The 22,405-nt window shown below is 35.8% G+C and overlaps 1 protein-coding gene and 1 non-coding gene across 4 annotated transcripts in view; one reads left to right on the top strand and one right to left on the bottom strand.

Moving 5' to 3' along the window:
- Positions 1 to 22,405, bottom strand: part of mfrn (mitochondrial iron transporter mitoferrin) — a 261,570-nt gene that overhangs the window by 226,578 nt on the left and 12,587 nt on the right. Inside the window, exon 2 of one of the 3 annotated variants that reach the window (XM_069843377.1) lies at positions 7,962 to 8,015. The exons of 1 other annotated variant lie outside the window; for it this stretch is intronic. The gene's annotated coding sequence lies outside the window, so the exon portion shown is untranslated. Of the gene's footprint in view, positions 1 to 7,961; positions 8,019 to 22,405 lie in introns of all 3 variants that reach the window. One more of the 3 variants, XM_069843378.1, reaches the window with a different exon arrangement.
- TRNAS-GCU (transfer RNA serine (anticodon GCU)) lies at positions 20,547 to 20,620 on the top strand. Its single transcript has one exon. It is a non-coding gene; the product is annotated as a tRNA-Ser (tRNA).

Here is a 22,405-nt window from a genome sequence, read left to right as displayed (position 1 = left end):
TCATATTTTAATTATTTGCATGTAATAACAATTAAGAAACATGTTAAAGGAATTATCATTGCACTAAATGAGTGGTCTCTGGACCAAAATGATCGCATTTTAATTATTTAAATACAATTTAAATTAAGTGACATATTAAACGATTTATTCTTCTATAAACACGAATGTTCTCTGGACCAGATGTCCTATTTTAATTATGTAATTACTTTATATTTATTTCTAACAGGTGCAGCGGAGAGCACGGGTACAGCTAGTATTTGCTAAAATGTTTCTCTGAAGCTATAGTAAAGGATATAACAGTGTACGTATGTACTCTAATGGTTAAATAAAACTAGACAAGCATACAATCTGACATAATAATAATAATAATAATAATAATAATAATAATAATAATAATAATAATAATAATAATAATAATAATAATATTCATTCATAGTGCTCTGTCTTTCACTGCAAACCTAGGTTTTTGCAATCTTTCTTATTTTTTACCTTCCTCTTTGTCTCCGCATATGCTCCATATATCTTAATGTTGTCTATCATCTGATATATTCTTTTGCCTCGAACTCTTCTCCCATTCACCATTCCTTCCAGTGCATCGTTCAGGAGGCAGTTTCCTCTCAGTCAATGATCCAACCAATTTATTTTCCTCTTCCTGATCAGTTTAAGAATCAGTAATAATAATGCTTTATCTATTTTGGCAGAGTTAAGGCCATAAGGCCTTCTCTTCCACTTAACCAGAGAATGAAAAGTAAATACACAATGATACAATGTTAACACAAAAGAAAATTATATACCGAAGACAAAATTGAAGCAGGAAGATATGCATAAGCCAGAAGAATATCGAACTTAAATACTTAAATTAGGTGAAAATTTGAACTACCTTCTAATATACTCTAAACTTATACAGTGTATTTAATATAACAACAAATATTATAAAAATAAAGTAGGATTACACATATTAAAGGTACAATATTCAAAGTTGCGTTAAATAGGTTCGATGATATATTACTATATGTAGCCTACGTGCCATGAAAACGAAGACGTCTGTGCTGGAACTTTGTACATTTAGAATAATAGACCTACTATCTAATAGCTGCTGCTATCTGAATGCAAATTGTTACGGTCCATAGCCCGAATTATCGTGAATTCCGAATTAATGAAGTCCAAATTATTGAGGTTTTTTTGTACTTCGTACAATGGAAGAGCAAAAGTGAAGTTGAGAATTGTTGGATTCGACTCTGAGTACAAAATTTCAATGAAATAATATAATTTACAAGTGAAAAATCATGAACAAGTACAGTATACTTAATACGAAGACTGAATACATTACTGGTTCTCAGAAAGTAAAATAGTATTAAATTGTAACAAAACTAACATAATTCAATTTAAATCCTGTCCAAATTCAACCTCGCAAATTTCAAGCGCAATAATTAACAATAGGTCCCTATTAGAAACAACAACAACCAAATTTCTTGGCTAAAAAATCGATGTGTTTAAAGTGGAGAAATCATATTAAAGAAATTACCCCAAACTAAATTCAACATGTTTTGCTATTAGATCTATGCTTTGATAGTAAATATCAATACCTTAAAAACAATATACTTTGCATATTTCCACTCGGTAATGAGTTTGGAATAATATTCTGGAGAAATTCCAAAGATAGTAACAGTAGGCTATATTCCTGCTACAAAAAAAGAGTAATTAGAATAATAGTAGGTGCCAAATCTAGGGAATCGTGTAGGACTATTTTTAAAAAAACTACAAATAATGCCCATGGCTTGTCAGTATATTTTTCATTAATAATTTTCTTCGTATGTAATCGTAAAAACTTTGTAACCAATTTAACAGTTTATAGCATAAATACGCGTCAAAAAATGACTTTCATACTCCATCGGCAAGTCTATCGTGCTATCAAAAAGGAGTGTGTTATATGGCAGTGAAAATTTGTAATAGCCTTCCTATAGATACAAAAAATCAAACTCAAAACATAAGATTATTTAGGGCCAAATTAAAGAAGTACCTAATTCCTCACGCCTTCTATTCTGTAGGTGAATTCATGACATTCAAAAACGCTTTATGAAATTGATACTAAAACTTTGTGTTGTATTAGTAGACTATATTGTAAACCTCTTCTGTATATATTTCAATGACTTGTTCCATATTCTAGCTGTGAAGCAATATATGAATACCATGGACTGTTCATAAATATAATACAATACAATACAAGGATGTAGACCAACCAGGTAGACCAGACAAGGGGAACAGCCTCTCCCAGAGAGCTTAGTTTCTTCCGCTATGTTTCTGTTGTACGTAGATACTCATGATATGCTGCCTGCTCTGTTTATGATACGAGTTCACTTTTTCTGATGTAGACTATTAGAAAGTCAGAGAGAGACAGACAATTGACACCTAAAGGCAAGACGTAAAATAAGATAAGACAGGACGTAGGACAAGATTACAAATTGGGTTACCAAACGTCAGGACATATCCATATTTTGAATGTCTGTCCTTGTACTTATACTGTATTATGGTAAATCCAACTCCAAATAACTTGCCAAAATATAGTTTTTCTTTAAGTTATTTTTCTGAAACTTGTATTTCCATTTGGAATTGATATTTGATAATGCCGAACATTGTATTAATTTCTCCGTACAGTAAAATTCTGGCGAAGAATTTTGTTGTTTCGAGACGACCGCGAAAGAAATCCTGTTTTAACAACAACGATAATATATAGAGAAGAAGAGGAACAGATTTGTTTAGTTTAGTCACTGATAAGAGTGAAGGTGAAGGTGAAGGAAAACGTGTGAGAAGATATGAAATAATCGTTATCACAGCATGAACCTGTGCACGTCATTCAGATAAGGACGCGCGCGTTGACGTCCACATGCACAATCTCACCTTATCGCTTACATCAACTGCAATATCTAAATTTTCAAGAACACTGGTCCAAAAGTATATCACGGATTGTTCGCCACGCACGTGCACTCACGCACGCACACATAACACACTTATTATAAAGAGCTACATACATATACTGTAGGCCTAGAAATAATATTGCCCTGAAACTTTCATATTCGCCCTAAAAGAAAAGAAAAATTGCGACATTTTGACACCAAAGATTTACTCTGGCGTCCCTCGTTGCACCATGTAAACAGAAATGTAAGACGAATTTTGTGCCCCGCGGTTTTCCACGCGATACGTCTGTCTCCAATCTCTATAGGGTGAATCAAAAGTCTGGAACCATACAAATATCTTCCATATGCTTGATTTTCGATTACTATTGGTGTTACCAGTATTTGTGACCAAATGCTCTACCAGTGACACATTTGATTCTAGCCCACAGCTATCTCAAAAGCCGCCATTTTGATTTGAAACTTTGAAATTTTAAATGGAAAGGGGTTATGTAGGTACTCAAAATCATGTGAAATTTTCTGAACAAATCAATGGTGCAATCTGTTTTGAGATATATCTAATCGTTTTCAAATTATTTAAAGATAACTGTCATAATGACACAAACATTAGTTACTGCATCTACAGATATTTTATAACATGGTAAAGTACTAAGGAGGCTTTGGAAAAGGTGTTTTTATACAATTCTGGTAATTAACTTTTCCTGCTTTACTGTTTGTTTAACCTGTGACAGTTTCAAGGCATTGTTGTGATTATTTGAAGCTTTCTTATAACAAATTTCTTGATTTTCGTGATGACATTATCGAAAGAGGAAAGAATTGATATCGTTCTTCATTCTGGTAGGTTAAGCCACAGAAATGTTGCAGCAGACTGGACAAAGTTCCCTGGACATTGGATTGGTTGACGTGGACCAATAGAATGGTTGGTCAGGTCTCCAGATTCAACGAAACTGTGAAAAACGAAGTGGGAGAAGTGTCCAACAGGCTTAGAGCTCACATAGGTTCTTCCTCACAGTCCGAAATTCTCTTGCAAAAGCGCGCGATCTCATGCTTTTAATTATATCTCCTCCTATTTCCTCTTCTTCAGTTTCGTCATTTCACACGGTCCATCACGCTCCATTATACCGGATTAATTCAAAAGAAATTACATTTTCAATATTTTATAAATACAAAACTATTAAAGTTGTCAGGGATCAACTTACACTGTTTTATAAAGTAATTCAAGTTTACTTTGTGAACTCATAAATTTCCGTTATGTGCTCCTTGTGTCACACGGCACACATCAAAGAGATAGTTTAGTTCATCCCAAGTCCGGATTAACATATCTGCACCGACAATATTTAGTTTCAGCAATCGTGATGAGTTGTTTCAACTCATCTAAATCACTAGAGGAAGTAAACATGTTTCACAAACTCCAAAGGAAAAAAAGTAGCACGGTGCGAAATCGGGCTCCTTGGTGGCTACCGTGCGGTTATCGTCTGTTGCACAGCCAATCCAGCGCTGTGGAAATATTTTCTCCAGATAATTTGCACCATGGTGAAAGTCATCCTGCTGGAAGATGGAGTTCCCCCCTTCCCTATACAGTTGAGAAAATTCCTCAACCTAACAGCGCAAAATGCATATCGATATCACAGCTAGCCATCGCAGCTATTATGCTTGCGCCAGAGCAACAATAATCGCAGTGATACCAACAGTACGTCTTGTCGAAATTTCTACAGTTCTTTAATCTAACAGCGCAAAATGAATGTTGACATCACACATAGTTTTTGTTTTATACAACATTGAACATGTATATTACTTTTGTACTAACCCTGTATAATTATGGGATAGGGTGTACTCATCCTGACTGTAGTAGTATTTATTTAATCTTTTAATCCATCCTTACCTAAGTTAAAAATTACACAGCAAGAATAAAGACATTTCACGAAATCCAAAGGCTTTCCTAAATCTCCTGTTCGTTTGTACAGAATCCTGAGCAAATGAAAGTATATTCTTTTCGAGGAACGGACTCAGGACGTAGCCATGCACTTACGCTTATATTGACACAGAGCCCTATAGCTATGCGAAAAACCCTCTGCCCTTCATGTTTTTATCCGTGTCTGCAATCGATATACTTAAGATATCTCACAGGCGGCATCCGACTCTTAACGTAATCAGCTTCAAATTTCTCACTGAATCGTCAATTCTTGCTTTCTTAATATTTCGTACTCTTAAGTGTTGAAAAAGAAGAGAGCGCAAGAGCATATTAACTGGCGCCTACCGCCCTACGAAACCGTCGGCGTAAGCCTTCCACAGGGTTGGGAGAAGAAAAACCCTTTTGGGACTCTTTATGTCCTGTGCCGATTGTAGGGACCTTTCCACGTCCTGAATCCATGTAACGCGTCACTCAGTCGCCCTTCGTCTACATTTACACCAATAGCGAGCTAAAACTTTAATCATCTACTACAGGAATAACCTTCCATGGATATCACTATGCGCTGGGTAAACAAAAGACTATTCGGTTGCGGGGAATAGTAATCAGATTGCGACTGCCTTCAGTCAGCGGTAACACGTCGGTGTGACACATCCATCTCGGCGGGTAGATTGGCAGCGGTAGTGCCTATATCGTTCCAGTCACTGATAGGGGATACTGCGTGGGTGTATATGACCTTGTAGATGCATTTATTTGGAATTGCATATAGGAGCTATGGGAAGGAACAACTATCGCTTATTTACTGGGCACCCTGAAAGGATTCACATGCCGAAAGCTATGCCTGAAACAGTAGGACAATACTACGGAGATACGAAAGGTCAACACTGATGTGACAGGAGTCAATGACTCTAGAAAAAATCTAATAACAAGAATAAATAGCTAGAATAGGAAGAGGGGTTCGCCTAAAATACTACACAAATTAATCCTATCACAACAAAGAACGGACTTGATACAAACAGCGAGGAGGAAACTGTTGAAATGAAGGAGACGTGGTGTGCGTTCCGTATGCAATTATGGCCAACGTAAAGAGAGAAAGAAATGAAAAAGAAGAGTAGGAATGATAAATGATGGGGGGAAAAAAAATGAGAGCTTTCACTGCACTCTCCCGGTGACCAAACTTGGAAGAACCCACCTCAATCCGACAATTTCATACAATTTTATTAATAGTGAACCATAAAGGTAGGAAGTTCGTACCAAAATATCAATTTCCGATTGTGTGCAAATACGCATATAGGCAATCTCGGCTCTATTGTATTGTCTTTTGTGTATAGCCTACTATATTCTATATTCAAATTTTCAATCAAATGACTTATCACATTTACAATTTCATTAACACCTGTTAATACATGTTAAGTGTTAAAATATTTCGCATTAACGTTTTCGCCTTGTTAGGGCATCTTCAGATACAATGTCATAGCAATACAACATGTGTTTCATCGCTGTTTAAATGCAATAATCTTATCAAATATTTAACAAAGTGGGTATTGCAGGTGTTCATGAAATTGTAAATGTGATAAGTCATTTGACTGAAAATTGTAATGTACTTTTATATACTTTGTAACGACTTATCTGACAAACACAAAAATGAATTGTAAAGTACTATATTCTGTTCGCATGAACAACTTACAGTATATCCTCAAGTTTAGATGGATGACTTTATTAACCACATTACAGTAGAGGAGCAGTTTTATTTAATAAGTGCTAACATTTGCAGTGGAGTTATGGAGTTTAGTCAGCGGTTTTTTTTAACATGGTGGAATTTAAATCTTCCAATCACGCGACGTTGAATGCAAAACTTCAAGATTTACTGGTAATCGTATAAGCCTACCAGCTAATGGAGAAACATACTACCTGGAAATTATGTAATGTGTATAAGTAATGTAAAAAAGGAATATTATTTCAGGGACACTGTGCTACGAAATATTTATATGGAATACTTTTCTTTGCATGGGGAATACAAGAATCAAGAGAAACATTCTAGTTCATAATTCGACTCAAAATAGACATAATTTTGTGCGTTTTCGACTTATGTAAGATGTTGGTATGTTACAATATCCTTTAAAAAAATTACCTACAATAGTAATTTTGCTGCAGTCCAGAAATATAGAAATGATACGCCGAGAGATATGGAAAAATAATCATCGTTCAAATATAGGCCTATATAACAATCCGCAGAATTCCCAATAGTGAGTGTAAGAGAAGGCCTTATGGCCTTAACTCTGCCAGGTTAAATAAATTATTATTATTATTATTATTATTATTATTATTATTATTATTATTATTATTATTAAAGCAAAAATGAAAAGTGTTCCTGAAACGAATTGTGGGTTTAATGTGATGTGCCATATACAAAATGTACTATTTGATTTACAAAGCTGTTCTTCACTTGGTGATACAGTAAGGAATACTGTATCATATTTCAGATTTTCTCCAGTTACGTCTTGTGACGTACAACGAACATTTTCAAGATACAAATATTATTTTTTTGAACATAAAAACGCATATTTTTTTATAAACTGAAAATATACGTCATCATTAATTGTAACAAGGCTAGATATATATTATTACGTATTTTGTTTGTAATTCTTATATGTAGAGATAAATTATTTTATGTTAAAAATTACGAAGAATGTAATTGCCAATTATAGTTTTTTTACACAATGTCAATTGTTCATTTTGTTTCTTACTCTAAGGCTATGGATCACTAGCATAAATATAAGTTTGGTTACCACCCGACTGTAGCCTACATGTTTGTTTTGCTGGTTTGTTGACGTTGAGAAATGCGTCACTACTGTTAATTCGGTAGATGTATAGTCTAAACTTACACAACTTAACAGTTCCCGTACGAACTTTTTACTTCCGGTGAACAGCAAACAGCAATAATTAAAGCGTTTCTAGTGTTCATATTTCGTACAGACATATATTTGAGAAAAAATACCCAATTAGCATAATTTCACAGAGATACAATGACAAATTCATAATAAAACTATTAATTAACTATTTGAAAAAGCTGTTACTAGAATTTTAACATGTAAACAATGCAACATGTAGGCTAAGAATTGTATGTTTAAAGAACGTACCTGAATGAAGACAGATGTGATTTACAAGTAGTTGGAATTGGACCGTTTCCATTACTGCTGAAAAAAAAAACAAGAAAAACGTTTATGGTGTTTTGAAGGTTAGCCCTATCTTCATATTAGTATAAAACAACAAGGTGACGGGGAAAGAATATTCTTATCATTGGATACGCTAAGTCGACGTGAATTATTATTAGTTTTTTTCTATAGATCTGTCGTTGTACCTCTATTTTCAACATAAGCTATGTAAAAGAAAACGTTTATAAAAAAGAAATACATAAAAGTTCTTGCATGCACACAAGAACCTTCACTCTATTCTAAACAAGAAACATCGATTTGTTTTCTAAACAGTTGTTGATCACGTGCTTTTTTAAATAGCCTATTTATCTTTTTTCTGTGATGTTGAAGGATGTGTAATAAATACCATAGTTAGCACAGTCTATTGTATTAGTTTGATTTACGATAAGCTAGAATTAATTTAATGTATGAAAGTATATTTACAGTATTTATGCTATGAAACGCATGACAATCAGTGGTACACATGAGCACTGCAGGCACAGATCACTGAATGAGCGACATTAGCGATATCTTGCAGCAGAAAAAATCAAGCTAACAGAATAGGTATGGCCACTGACTGACTGCCTAGCCGGCCCGGGTTCGATTCCCGGCGGGGTCAGAAATTTTCTTGTAAAATTTCTACCTCGGAACTAGGAGAGATGGCGGTGCACAACTTCTAATCACTAAATTGTGCACCAAATATGCCTGGGTTAAATCCCAAATCTCTCCACAGTGCATATGAAGAGAAAGCATATGTCACTGTTAATAGTGATTCGTCCGTCGGATGGGGACGTTAAGCTTGGCGGCCTCTTTGGTGCTATTCGAGAGGAGTAGGCTACGTGCCGGCACCGGGTTTCCCCTTCTCCCTTTCTCAACTTCATCATCACCCTCACTCATTCCCTACACTACATTTACACGAACACTTAACATACACTCACCCTAATACACGAAATCTCTTCATACAGATACACATCATGCACAATGTGGCCCGCCGAAGTGGTGTGCAATTTGAAAATGGGTCACAGTTCTGCCATCTATCCGCAGTATGCGGAATCCGAATCACGCAATTGAAGTGGGTAGGCATTGGAAAAACACACACACACACCCACACTAACTGACTGCGAAATCGAGTACACTATACAATTACATTTACTATGCACTGACTATGGAGAAATGATGTGCTACGGGCAGCGAGGTTGCGTGTTGAGAAAGAACAGTGGGGAGATACGGTTACGCCAAAACAAACTGGTGTATAGGCACAAATATGTGAAGAAACGTGGGCCAACTTGTATGGGACCGTGGGGCCTGAGGCCATCCAATAATTTGTCATGTTATTATTATTATTATTATTATTATTATTATTATTATTATTATTATTTTGATTTATTTTAAGTTATATGTATAACTCAATTTTAAAGGGAAAAATGATCGGGTATCGAACCCGGGACCTTTGGCTAAGCGCGCTAACGCTCTACCACTGAGTTATCCAGGATATATACAGTATACACACACCCCTGTTCGTTAACATGAAATTTAAATTCACACAGTATAGTGTGCACTCTATGTTGGGTCATTGACGTTTGTCAACTCATTGAGGTATGTGGACATAAAGGGAAGAATTGGCCCTGGGTCTTGTATAGTTCCTGGATAGCTCAGTGGTAGAGCTTGACGCGCTTAGCCAAAGGTCCACGGTTCGATACCCGGTCCCGGAACAATTTTTCCTCTTAAAATTATTCAAATCAGCTTTACAGGAAGCTATACCTGAAAGCCAGATTCGCTTATAAGTTAACTGAAGTGTGCGAGTCCATCCAATGTTTTCTAAAAGTTGGCATTACTGTGCTAAAAAAGCAATTGTGCATTTTTCCGAAACCAAATTAACAGATTGCCATAGAAAATTTGCAAAATGTACCTTGTTTCTCTTATATATATTGTACATTATGTAGAGTCTATATCAGGTCTGGGCGCTATTAGTTCAACTGAGTCACTACAGATTTCACCATTTCCCCTTAACTCCCCCTCCACCTTTCCCGGCTGAGACGAGTAGACCAGCAATTAAGCACTGTTCACTGACGGATTGCATAATAGCTTTTACGAACTTTCGCTCTCGCTGGTCGCCTGAAATCCATCACTGATGCACAGTGTCCATTGTACGTTTGTTTATAAGCGTAAGCGGAAAGGACATGGGAGGGGGTTTCAGAGTTCCGTTTCACTTCCCCGTTGTGCCCAGGGCTGGTCTACTCTACTATGTTCACGTGAAAATGATGTTGCAGCACAGAATGTTTTTTCTTTTATGGGTTACAGTGAATTATAACATAGGCCCTACATTCTCAGTGTCTCAAAAGTGTAACTTATATGGTTATCATTTAAATTTAGTTTATATTGTAGAAAAGTGCGCTCAACACCACAGGAAGTGACAGAACAAAAGGAAAATAAATCACATTACTAGAATGAGACACCTCATTAATCTCGGCTGACCAGCAATCTATCACTACATCCTTTATTTCACAAAATATGAATTACCCACTATTCTTGTACAGAACGGAATTTACGCATTCAGTGACCTGTATAATTTATTGGCGCCTAATTAATTCTTTGTGTCATTTGATCAACTAGTTTGAGGCTTCAGACATCTGATGTTTCTAACAGTTTGTTTTGTATGAAAACCCAAATTGCTTTCAAATCTACAGATTTTACTATGGTGATTGAGATGATGTTGTGAGAGTGTTGATTACCTGAATAATGACTAATTGTACTGTAATTTCTGGTATAATAAAGTGCTTAATTAAGTCTAGTTCATCATGAAGTTACATCGAGCTGTGGAGACTGGGGAACACCGGATTTAATTTCCTTGAATTTAAACACTTTTGAAGGAGACTTTAAGCATCTACACCACTTCTACCATCTGTAAGCAAGACAGATTACATGCATAATTCTAAAATATTTTTAAATTGTTTTGGCTGCTTATCATTATATGCAGCAACAGCAGATAGAATGTTCCCCTGCTTCATGTCGGCGAGCCAACATTAGGCGGGTCCAGACCGGCGAGCAGCCTCGGTAGTTTTTCTTCGCGCGCGGCAGCCTCGGGCTAATGACATCATCGTGAGGCTGCTTCGCGAGGAAAATGGGATCTTCAACCTCCGAGGCACTCTGATTTGCTCAGAAGCATAAAATGGCAGCACAGATACAAGTCTCAGCTGCTGCGGAGATTTTTTGGTTACACATGACAGTATAACAAAGAAAAAGGAAACGAAACGTGTCTGAACGAAGTCGATATTTAAAAACCGGATGGAGTATGGAAACACATTATTACGACAAATCGCTTGAAACAACATTATGCAAGAGCTTTACGCGGTTGACTCTAAACGAATTTTAATCCTTACGTAATCAGCAGGTCTCGTACAAGGTACCGAAACGCAATAAGTTACGAACACAAGGACGTTTGTGTTGTGTAGATCGAGAGGAATAGGAGATGGAGAGAGCAATTACTCCTTGCCTTAATATGTAAACATTCAGTCACAGTAGGGCACAAAATAAATGTTCACGTTCACATACTTAATATACATATACAGTGCGTTTTTAGTACAGAAAATAATTTCCTAACATTACACGTTTCAATTTACATTGTATGTATTATACATGTTTTACCAACATAAAATAATTATTTTCTGAGTGTGAGAAAAAAAAAAGGAAAAATATACAGTAACTATAATACATTTCTTCACAATTCACTGCACCGAATTATAAGACACATTCGTAATGTATCAACGGAAAAGCATCTCCTATTTTCACTCAAAATAAGTTATTTTTTTTCAAGAAAAGCTTCGAAATATATTTTTCGACCTTGTTGAAAGAGATGTTGGTATGTACTAACATTAGGCTATACACAAATCTCAATTAAATATCCTTTTTGATTTTCTATGTCTGATTGTGATATTGAAGGTCTGTTCTCATTATGTAATTTAATATTCTTCATGTGTCTTTTGCTATTACAGTGTTTTTCAAAGAATCGCACTTTTTTTTGCACAGTGTGCAAAATGCAGTGATTTTCCCCCTACTAAGAAAATATTTCTTTCCGAACTTCTCTATAAGTTCGTTTTGAAGGGAACGCTTGGTGCTCTTAATTTTCGACATGTTTCTCAATACTGTGAATTGTAAAACATCGAAATTAACACTAACACAAATATGGATACATAAATAATTAAATAAATAAGTAAATAAATAAACAAATAAATAAATAAAAGAAGATAAAATATACTTGTTTGCTCGCAGGATCTTAAATGCATATGGTGATCGCACGAACTCACGACAAGCAGTAATAAGAACGACGGTAATGCACTTTGTTACGAAACAAACTGCACTCTTCCAGTGCCACCTCACCCCACCCTATGCATCATGACGCCATTTATACTCCGTGCGTCCCAAACTTCAGTCTAGTGACTAGGTGACCCTAGACCGAGGCCTGGTGATCAATATTTTTTCTTTAACTGTTATGGTATCAAGGAAGCCCCCCTCGCGTAAGTGGTACCTAAGAGGTTACGTCCAATTTCGGCTTCCCCTTCAAAATTTTCTAGAGCTCCTTCAGGGGAGCAGCGTAACCCGGAGTGAGACTAGTGGCCAACAGGCTTGGAGCTCACATATTTAGTTTTGTACAGCCCCCAACCCCTTGCAAGGACGCGTTTTGCGTACCTTTTAAATTTTCCTCCCAATTTTCCTTCGATTTTTCGATTTTTTCGGTATCAAGAAAATTTGTATTACTTCTTCGTATGACCCATGAGGCGTAGCGTGCAAGCACAAGTGTCCAGATAGCGTGACCGAGGAATCTTTGAGCACGACAAAAAACCGACCACTGACGGATGAAGCCGAGACAGACGCGGGCACGGCAACGAGCGAGGCTAGTCCACACAGCACGAGGCGTAGCCACTCGAGGATGTCTCGGTCCTTGCCTCGGCCGGTCTGGATCCGGTTATTAAGAAGTCTTACCAGAAACCGCAACAATATTAGAGTAATTGAAGACACCGGTGTAAAAAGGGGGTAGCTCCATTTTTATAAACTTTTCAGGAGAAACATAAAACTGAATGTGAATGGATGCAATATTTTAACCGAGATTTTTGCATTGATTTGAGGTAGTCCAGCAAGAAATACAGCCTTCTCATGATGTGTTTTAATTTTTTCATTTATACACTTGTGTCACAATCACAATAAAACTGTTGGAACTGCCTCCTCTTTCCATCAGAGAGTAGTTATTTCAAGATTTCATGCCTAAAAACTTGCTAATAAGGAAAATATGATTAAATAATAAGAAACAAAATTTTACAGGTTGGTATTTATTATGATGATCTATTTATTCCAACTGTTTACCAATATCATCAGGCGTAGTCTCTGACGCTCTCGTCAGAATGATGATACAGTTAAATGGTACGTATTTTGTTGCTAGTTCTTTTACTTGAAGGTACTTTTGTCGCTTGAGTGATAGAGATGCAGCAAGTCTTCATTAGGTAAGGTCAGTCTAACACCAGGTTTTGTAGAACATAATGTTCCTTAACAGAAGCACTGGCCAAAACATGACATTGAATATCATTCTGTGTATACTCCAGTACACGATGAGGATGAAGCAAACTTGTGTTTCCTCTTGTCGACCATAGTCTTCTTAAATAATGAACTGAAATGGCTATTGAAATTTAAGATAATTTCCTGGGTAGTAGCTCCGGAGCTATCTCTTTCTTGCTTCAAATAAAAAAGGAAGGAAAAAGTTTTTCCTCATTCTCTTCATTACGAAAGCATGAAGCTACCTCCTTTTTGCACCATCTGAAGCAGGCTCCTTCGTTTTATATACATGTATATCGTTCTTAACCTGCAATCTGATAAAAAAAATGGAGCTACCCCCTACAATCTGACAAAAAAAGGGTGTCCTCAATTGTCTAACATTTCTCAGGTTGCGGGTTCGATCCCGGGCCAGGTCGATGGCATTTAAGTGTGCTTAAATGCGACAGGCTCATGTCAGTAGATTTACTGGCATGTAAAATAACTCCTGCGGGACAAAATTCCGCCACATCCGGCGACACTGATATAACCTCTGCAGTTGCGAGCGTCGTTAAATAAAACATAACATTTAACATTTCTCTTGTCTTGATATTATTTATTTTCCGTACTTTCAAATAAGGACATTCCAGTAATTAACATTCGCCAAATAGGTATCTATCAAATCACATTGTTGTATCGGTAGCGATTCTGTTGCTCGTGTCTTTCTCCATGAAAGTTTTATTAAGTAATTGAGGATTCTCATATCCGCTAATAAAGTAAAGTGAGGAACAGATTTATAACATTAAGCTGTGCTGGAAAGAGTGGGTGAAGAAAGAATGATGCTGAAACTGATCAGGAAGAGGAAAAGGAATTGGTTGGGCCACTGGCTGAAAAGAAACTGCCTATTGAAGGATGCACTGGAAGGAATGGCGAACGGGAGAAGAGTTCGGGGCAGAAGAAGATATCAGATGATAGACGACATTGAGATATATGGATTATATGAGGAGACAAAGAGAAAGGCAGAAAATAGTAAAGATTGGAGAAAGATGAGTTTGCAGTGACAGACCTGCCCTTGGGCAGAACACTGAATGAATGAAGCAAAAGTGAATTTGTAAACCAAAAGCGATAAATATTTGATGTTATGTCAGCTTTTACTAAAGAACATCCCGCAGCAGAAAATTAACATCCGAAAAGATTTCAAGAATATAGAGAACCGAAGAGAAGAGACTGAGGCGCCGAGAACGAAGCAACAAGGAAGCTGTAATTCTGAAATTCGATTTACTTTTTTATTGCAATTCAGTAATTTAGTACTTTTAATATCTATCTGTTTAGAGAGACTTACTAATTCCAGAAACTTAAAAAACGATTTTATTAAATTTCTTATTAATCTTAGTTAAGATATGTATTATTTAATAAATAACACAAACTATCTTATGTGTTATGTGTATTTACCAGTATTTATAACCTTATCGTACTACATAACGTAATATTTATGCGTATTTGATACACCGGCACTCGTCTTTATCATGTTATCACTGTCGAGAAGATAACTGCTGTAACGGTGGAATGACCTAATAAAACAAAATTACAGCGATTTTATAGTATTCTAAATAGTTTAGCTTTTTGTTTTATCACAAATATTTAATGTATTCATGGTTTTTCTGTACTCATCTGACTATACTTCATTCATTCTTTACTTTTTTAATTCATAAATTTACTCGAAAGATTCACTTGTTGACAAGTTTACAATATTAGTTTAATTTAAACAGACGTTCTTTTTATATTACCTTTTCTTAATCAAATAAAAGATGAGAGTAAAAATTCAAACCATAATAGGCTGTAGTAATCAACCTTGAATTACAAAATAATTACAGTTAATTTTATTAATGTTCAAATATGTTTCATCAATCAGGTTTTCCTTAAATTTCAAACTCTATATCTCTACTAACATCAGGTGAACAGTTGAAACCAGTATTGAAAGCTCTTGTTGCGAAATGGAATTTGTTATTTTAATGCGACAATAATTTGAATCATTGTCTTTTTCAAACCAACTAACAAATGTATAATTTATTTTCCCTTCCACTCATCCCTACTGATGTGAAGAAAGGTATTTTCACCTGTAAGACCAGAATCTATAACAGACCTACTCGTATACGTGATGAGGCATGAAGGAATAAAAAGTACTGTTTTGATTTTAATGTAGAAGACAGTGAGTGGCAAAACTTTTCAAAGTGTTAAGTATTTCTATGGCGTTAGAAAATAAATAAATCGTAATATCTGCTTTATTAAACATGTAAATTTCAACAACATTGTTTTTTGTTCAATAAAGATTATTTTTCTAGTTCGCATATGATGTAGTAGGCATATGTCATTTTAAATGTTATCAGTTCTTGTAGTGGAGTCTTATGGCAATCCCAAAGAAAACACTTCTTGAATTCATTTTCCGTAAATTTCACTGTCGAAATTAACCGACTTCTACGAACTCTCAAAAGTGTAGAAAACCTGTCTCTGCTTAACACTCTTAATTATAGGTACAGTATATGACATTCGAATGGGAATAAATCTCGAAAATGTATTTCATAATCTCCAATTTTCTTGTATAGTCCATTTGAGTAGGCATCTAACAGTAATTTACTTTTGTTTTAGTTACAATGTTTCGGCTCCGTGTGTTAATATGTTTTTACAATTGCAAAAATAAATAGTGTAAAAAGTTTTGTAAACGTCGTTCGATGTAACTCAAGTCACAAGATTTCTGGTTGCTACTCTAGTCTTTCAGGTAAGGCTCCCTGTAAAGCAGATTTGAATAATTTCAAGGGAAAAATTGTTTCGGGGCCGGATATCGATCCCGGGACCTCTGGAAAGAGCGCTGGTACGTTCAACCAGAGGTCCCGGGATCGATACCCGGCCCCGGAACAATTTTTCCCTTGAAATTATTCAAGATTTCTGGTTAATAATACTTGGATTCCAGGCACGGAAATACGAGTATATATTTCCCCATTCCATATTGAGATTAGATTTGTATCCCTTTTCTGTGTTCATTTTAGGTTATTTTAACCATTTGCATAGAACACCGACACATGACCAGGGAGTTTCGATACTTCTGAATAGTCTATCTAATACTGGTTAAGTATCCTGTAAATGGGAACACAAGAAGCTACAGATTACAATCATTATGGTAATGTTAATGGTCATGCTGTTGGTGGTGGCTGTTGGTGATAATTATGGTGATATTACTGCTGATAACGACGATGATGGTGATTATGATAATGGTAATAGATCAATAATAAGACTGAGGAAGAAAACAGAATATCAGTGCAAATAATGACAGAAATGAAAAAGTAAGTAAAAAAAAAAAAGCAAAAAGTTAAACTTGGTTGCTTCGTGACAGTTAATAATTGCACGGTGGCCTACGTGAGTCTGCTGAAGGCCACTTAGATATTCCTGCTGTTTTCTGTTTTTCCACCCGTCTCTATCAGTGTAACTGATAAGGATCACGAACTGGAGCAAACACTCATGGCTGTGTGTTCAAGAAACATGTGGACCATGACACCTAAGTGCTAGATTGTTTCCTCTTTTTGGGTGCCTCATATGAAAGGAGGTCAACCTTCTTATCACTTAGGGGTCACAAAGTCTTACCAGACCCAGGAACCTACCGATGAACCAAGTATTCCTGTTTAGTCACGACCTCAAGGGCGAGCTCGTTGGAGTAGCCATCAAAAACTAGACCGTGGAGAAGCTGAATTACATAATGCAGGATTACAATGAAAGTATTGTGGATTCTGCAAAATTAGGTCAAATAAATCGATGAACTGATTCAAACAGAAATGTTTTAAGGTATACACTTTTAGGCCACCAATTTGAGCTCCGATAAAGAAACATACATTTATTAGCGACTGGATATGGAGTTTATCCTGGATTATAAATTCATTTGGAATCAAATCTTGTTGTCTATACTGCAGATTCATCAAGAACTGGGTCTTGCTTTAGTCCTGCGCTGAAGGTTTGTGAGAAGCTAGATCTTGTGTTTTTGCAGATTCATCAAGAGCGGAGTCTTGTTTTTATGCTGTGTGGTAGGTTCATCAGGGACTTAATCTTTGTATTTGTTTTATGTTACAGGTTAATTAAGAACTGGATCTTGTTTTTTATCCTGTATTGCAAGATCGTCAGAGACTGGTTCTTGTGTTTGTCCTGCGTTGCAGATTGATCAAGACCTGGATCTTGTTTCTATCCCATTTTATAAGTACGTCACAGTGTTTTTTCTGTGTTGTATATACATAAAGAAATGAGTCTTCTTTATCCTGCGTTATAGGTTCGTCAGAGATTAAATTCTGTGCTTGTCAGACTGTGTTGAAAATTCATGGAGAACTGGGTTTTGTTCTATTCTGCGTCACTGGTTCATCAGAGACTGCATCTTGTGTTTGTCCTGTGTTGCCGATTCATCGAGAACTGAGTCTTGTTTCAACCTGCGTTATAGATTCGCCAGAGACTGGATTTTGTGTTTGCCCTGTGTTGTAGATTCATCGAGTCTTGTTTCATCTTGTGTTATAGGTTCTCCAGAGACTAGATCTTGTGTTTGCCCTGTGTTGCAAATTCATGGAGAACTTGGTCTTGTTCTTATCTTGCGTCATTGGATCATCAGAGACTGAATCTTATGTTTGTCTTGTATTGCAGATTCATCGAGAACTGAGTCTTGTTTTATCTTGCGTTATAGGTTTGCCAGAGCCTTGATCTTATATTTGCCCTGTGTTGCAAATTCATGGAGAATTTGGTCTTATTCTTATCCTGCGTCATTGGATCATCAGAGACTGAATCTTATGTTTGTCTTGTATTGCAGATTCATCGAGAACTGAGTCTTGTTTTATCTTGCGTTATAGGTTTGCCAGAGCCATGATCTTGTGTTTGCCCTGTGTTGCAAATTCATGGAGAACTTGGTCTTGTTCTTATCCTGCATCATTGGATCATCAGAGACTGGATCTTATGTTTGCCTTGTATTGCAAATTCATGAGAACTGAGTCTTGTTTCATCCTGCGTTACAGGTTCGCCAGAGACTGGATCATGTGTTTGTTCTGTGTTGCAGATTCATCAGGGACTGAATATTGTATTTGTTCTGTGCCAGAAAGCAACAGGTTTCCTCTTAGCTAAACCTCGGTTAAAATAGAATTAATTAATAGTAATATTATCAACAGCCTTGAATTCTACTTGCTATTTTTTTCAGGTTCCTAGAGTTTGCCACAGTTTGAATATATAAAGGAAACAAACTAATGTTGAATTTTCGTGAAACGATAATTAACATTAAGAAAGCATAAGATTCCAACCGATCAGAAGATAGAGTGCTCTTATGGCTTATGCTTTCTTACACACGTTTTGTTGAAACTTGTCAATCGATGTGCTGGAATATTAAAATTATCCTTAAAACGAGTGTTGTAATAATGGAAATCACTATACAAAACGTATATGGTCTATGGCTTAAAAATATATAATGGTTTGCCTCATAAAATTAAAAATATGAATGATTCAAGATATTTTAAAAGATACATCAAAAGAATTTTAACAAACCTCTGTCCCTACAATTTAGATGAAATACGTGTGGGTTTACATTGGTGCTAAGTTATTGTATTTTTATCTATTTTAATTATTGTTTTCTGTTTTAATTATTGTTTTTCCTTTTTTTTCTTTGAAAGATCCTATGGTTTTAACTCTTACAAACAAGGAAATAAATAAATAAATAAATAAATAAATAAATAAATAAATAAATAAATAAATAAATAAATAAATAAATAAATAAATAAATATAATTAATTAAATTAAATAACAGCTCAACTAGAATAAATTCATACATTGAAGAAACATAACAATATCAAATGGATTAGAAAGATAATGTTCTACTAATGAATCTAAGATATCCACGATAAGGATTATTTTACAGTCCACTATAAAGAACAATTTTACCTTTGGAAGAGGTCTTAGGGCCGAATATTTGCTAGAAAGAAGAAGACTAAGAAAATATATCCACTATAGAGCTTATTCTTCTTCTGCTTAGACTTCATTAATTCGCTTCGGATCTAAATTGTTGTAATCACCACTTCTTCTATGGTCTCCGATCGTTTTTTATTGGAACGTCAAGGCCTGTTTTTAATGATTTTACCACTTACTGTCAGTTTTACATGTTGCCTCCATTTAGTTCAGGTGTATGCTGATAGTTTCATATAGATATACAGTAAATAGATAATACTGATATTGATATAAATAGTACTGATATTCAGTTGTATTTCCCATGTTTCCAGTGTCAGTACTACTGTACTTTACCTACCAAGTCTTGTATATTAATTACAGACCTATAAATTTTCATTTCTGTAGCTTGTATCTTGCAAGTGTGCCTCCTAGGTTAATTTTTATAACTTCTGTGAGCCGTATGCGAGAACATGTAGGCCTACTTCTGCGATCTTAGCAAATTCATAACTGAGTTATCCTCGCTTTGATTTTATAATTAGTCTCAAAGTTTTTAAAATTTGATTGATCTTTTTTTATATTTTCACTTACAAAAATTTAATAGATACAGTTGAGGTTATTTCCTAGCTTTTCTGCAGACGATCGTTATCTAGTGGCAGAAAAATCGAGCGAAATTCCTGAGAATGATAGCCATGAAAGCCTGGATAAGCCAAGGTTTTCGCATTGAAAGATAGCTGAACTGCACTTTTGTTCAAGCATGTACATATCTCTTCGTTGTCCATATTTAGAGATTATTAAGTTATATTACAATGTTTGTTTATTTATTTTGTAATAATAGTAATGATAAGTAAGTTACACTGCATAAATAACATGATGTTTGAAGATATAATTATTAGTTTTGAATTATAGCCACAGCGCTTTCCGATTTCAATCCTCTCCGATTCTGGCTTATTGGAAAACTTATAAAACAAGATTTATGAAAGCAAAACTGAGAAAACAGAAGAAATGAAATTTGAGTTGTGTGAATATAAAAGGAAAAATTGTGACGGTGTCGTGTATGGTTCCTGGGGTAGCTCAGTCGGTAGAGCGTTCGCGCGCTACGCGAAGGGTCCCGGGATCGATACCCGGCTCCGGAACAATTCTTCCTTGAAATTATTCAAACCTGCTTTACAGGAAGCTACTACCTGAAAGCCAGATTTGTATAATCATCTAGGTCAGGTTTGGGCGCTAATACCTCAATCGAGCCACTCCAGTTTCCCCTGGCAGAGACAGTTATGTTTCGAACCGATACAAGTAGATAGGAAGGTAAGTAATGCTGAGTGACGGATTGTATAAGATGGCATCATAGCTTTCGGCTCTCGCTGGTCGCCTAAAATCCACCACTGATGCACAATGCCTGACTGTGTGTTTGTTTCTAAAGTAGTGTAAGCGAAAAGGACATGGGAGTGATATCTCCTTTTCTTTTCCCTTCCCCTTTATGCTCTGATCTAGATATTATCATTAACTTACAGTACAGATTATTTCATTGTTACATCTGGCCTATTGAATAACAACATGGATTTTAAATGCCAACATCATTTGAGGAATTGAGATAAGAATATATAGAAGAATGTTAAGAATCCCATGGACAGCTCACGGATATAACGATGAAGTCCTTTGACAAATGGGTACAGCACGACAATTATTTATAAACAAAGAATGCAGAAAGATAACGTGTATTTTTCATATCCTTCGAAATGAATTCTCTCCCTCAATTCAATCACAAAAGTTGAAACTGAAGAGGGAAGATATCGAGTGGGTCGGTGGCTTACATTTTGGTTGCGCAATATGCGGCAATGGACAGGTTTACATCCAGAGGAGCTATTGCGGATAGCTGAAGGTCATGATGATTTAGACAACGTGATCACTAGATCGCGGAAGTTCATACAATTGCATGCTTTTATTGATTTGGCACATTGAAAAGTAAAAGTGGATCTTTGCCGATCACGGTTTTTACTTTCGAACGAAGCCAACTTTATTTTTCATAAATGCATATTTCGAGGGTCTTCCCTTTTAAATGCATATAGGTTTATATTTTGTATATTTAAATGCGTATATTAATATCTTTCCTTCTTTTGCCCAATTTATTATCTAATTTCAAAATTTCTCTGTGATAAAAATAAGAATAATTTTCAAAAAACAAAAAAATTACGTTAGAAATAAAATTATTTAATTACTGTTGAGGACATGAAATTTCTGCGACGACAATGGATACTTGTATAAGATGGTTCGGTTTCCACTTTAACAAGACGCTACCTGATGCTCTGTGCACATACGGGGTGGGCAAGATAAAACTGGCCCGCGGAAAACATGTATATGAAATATGTGGATTTATATGTATAAGACTGTAGCGAATAAAAACCGTGACTATCCGAAAAGAGTTCGAACACCAGAAAATATTGCTCGAGTGCAGGAAAGCCTGGAACAAAGTCAGAAAAAATCGCAACGCCGTTCATCTGTGCAAGTGGGAATTAAGAGAACGTCGTGTCGAAACATTATCAAAAAGTACCTGCATTTGTATCCCTACAATTTTACTGTTGTGTATGCGTTAAAACGTCCAGACGAACCTTCGAATGTTGAGTTCTACCGGTGGTTTCTGAGTGAAGTGGAATCAGAACTTTTGAATCCTCATTTTTTCATTTCTTCAGAAGAGGCCTGGTTCAGCCTGTCAGGGTATGTTACCTCACAGAACATGCGCCATTAAGCATCAGTAAATCTCCATGAGTATTTGGAAGAGCCGTTGCATAACCTCAAGATTGGTGTTTGGTGCGCAATGTCAGGTGTCCGCATCGTAACACGATTCCTTCACGAAACTGTTAATGCTAACCGTATGTCCAGAATCTGTTTAATCCATATATGGATCAACTCACAGAAGATGAAAG

Source organism: Periplaneta americana, chromosome 13 (assembly GCF_040183065.1).
Source record: "Periplaneta americana isolate PAMFEO1 chromosome 13, P.americana_PAMFEO1_priV1, whole genome shotgun sequence".
Taxonomy (NCBI): domain Eukaryota; kingdom Metazoa; phylum Arthropoda; class Insecta; order Blattodea; family Blattidae; genus Periplaneta; species Periplaneta americana.
This window is presented reverse-complemented; position numbering and strand designations above follow the sequence as displayed.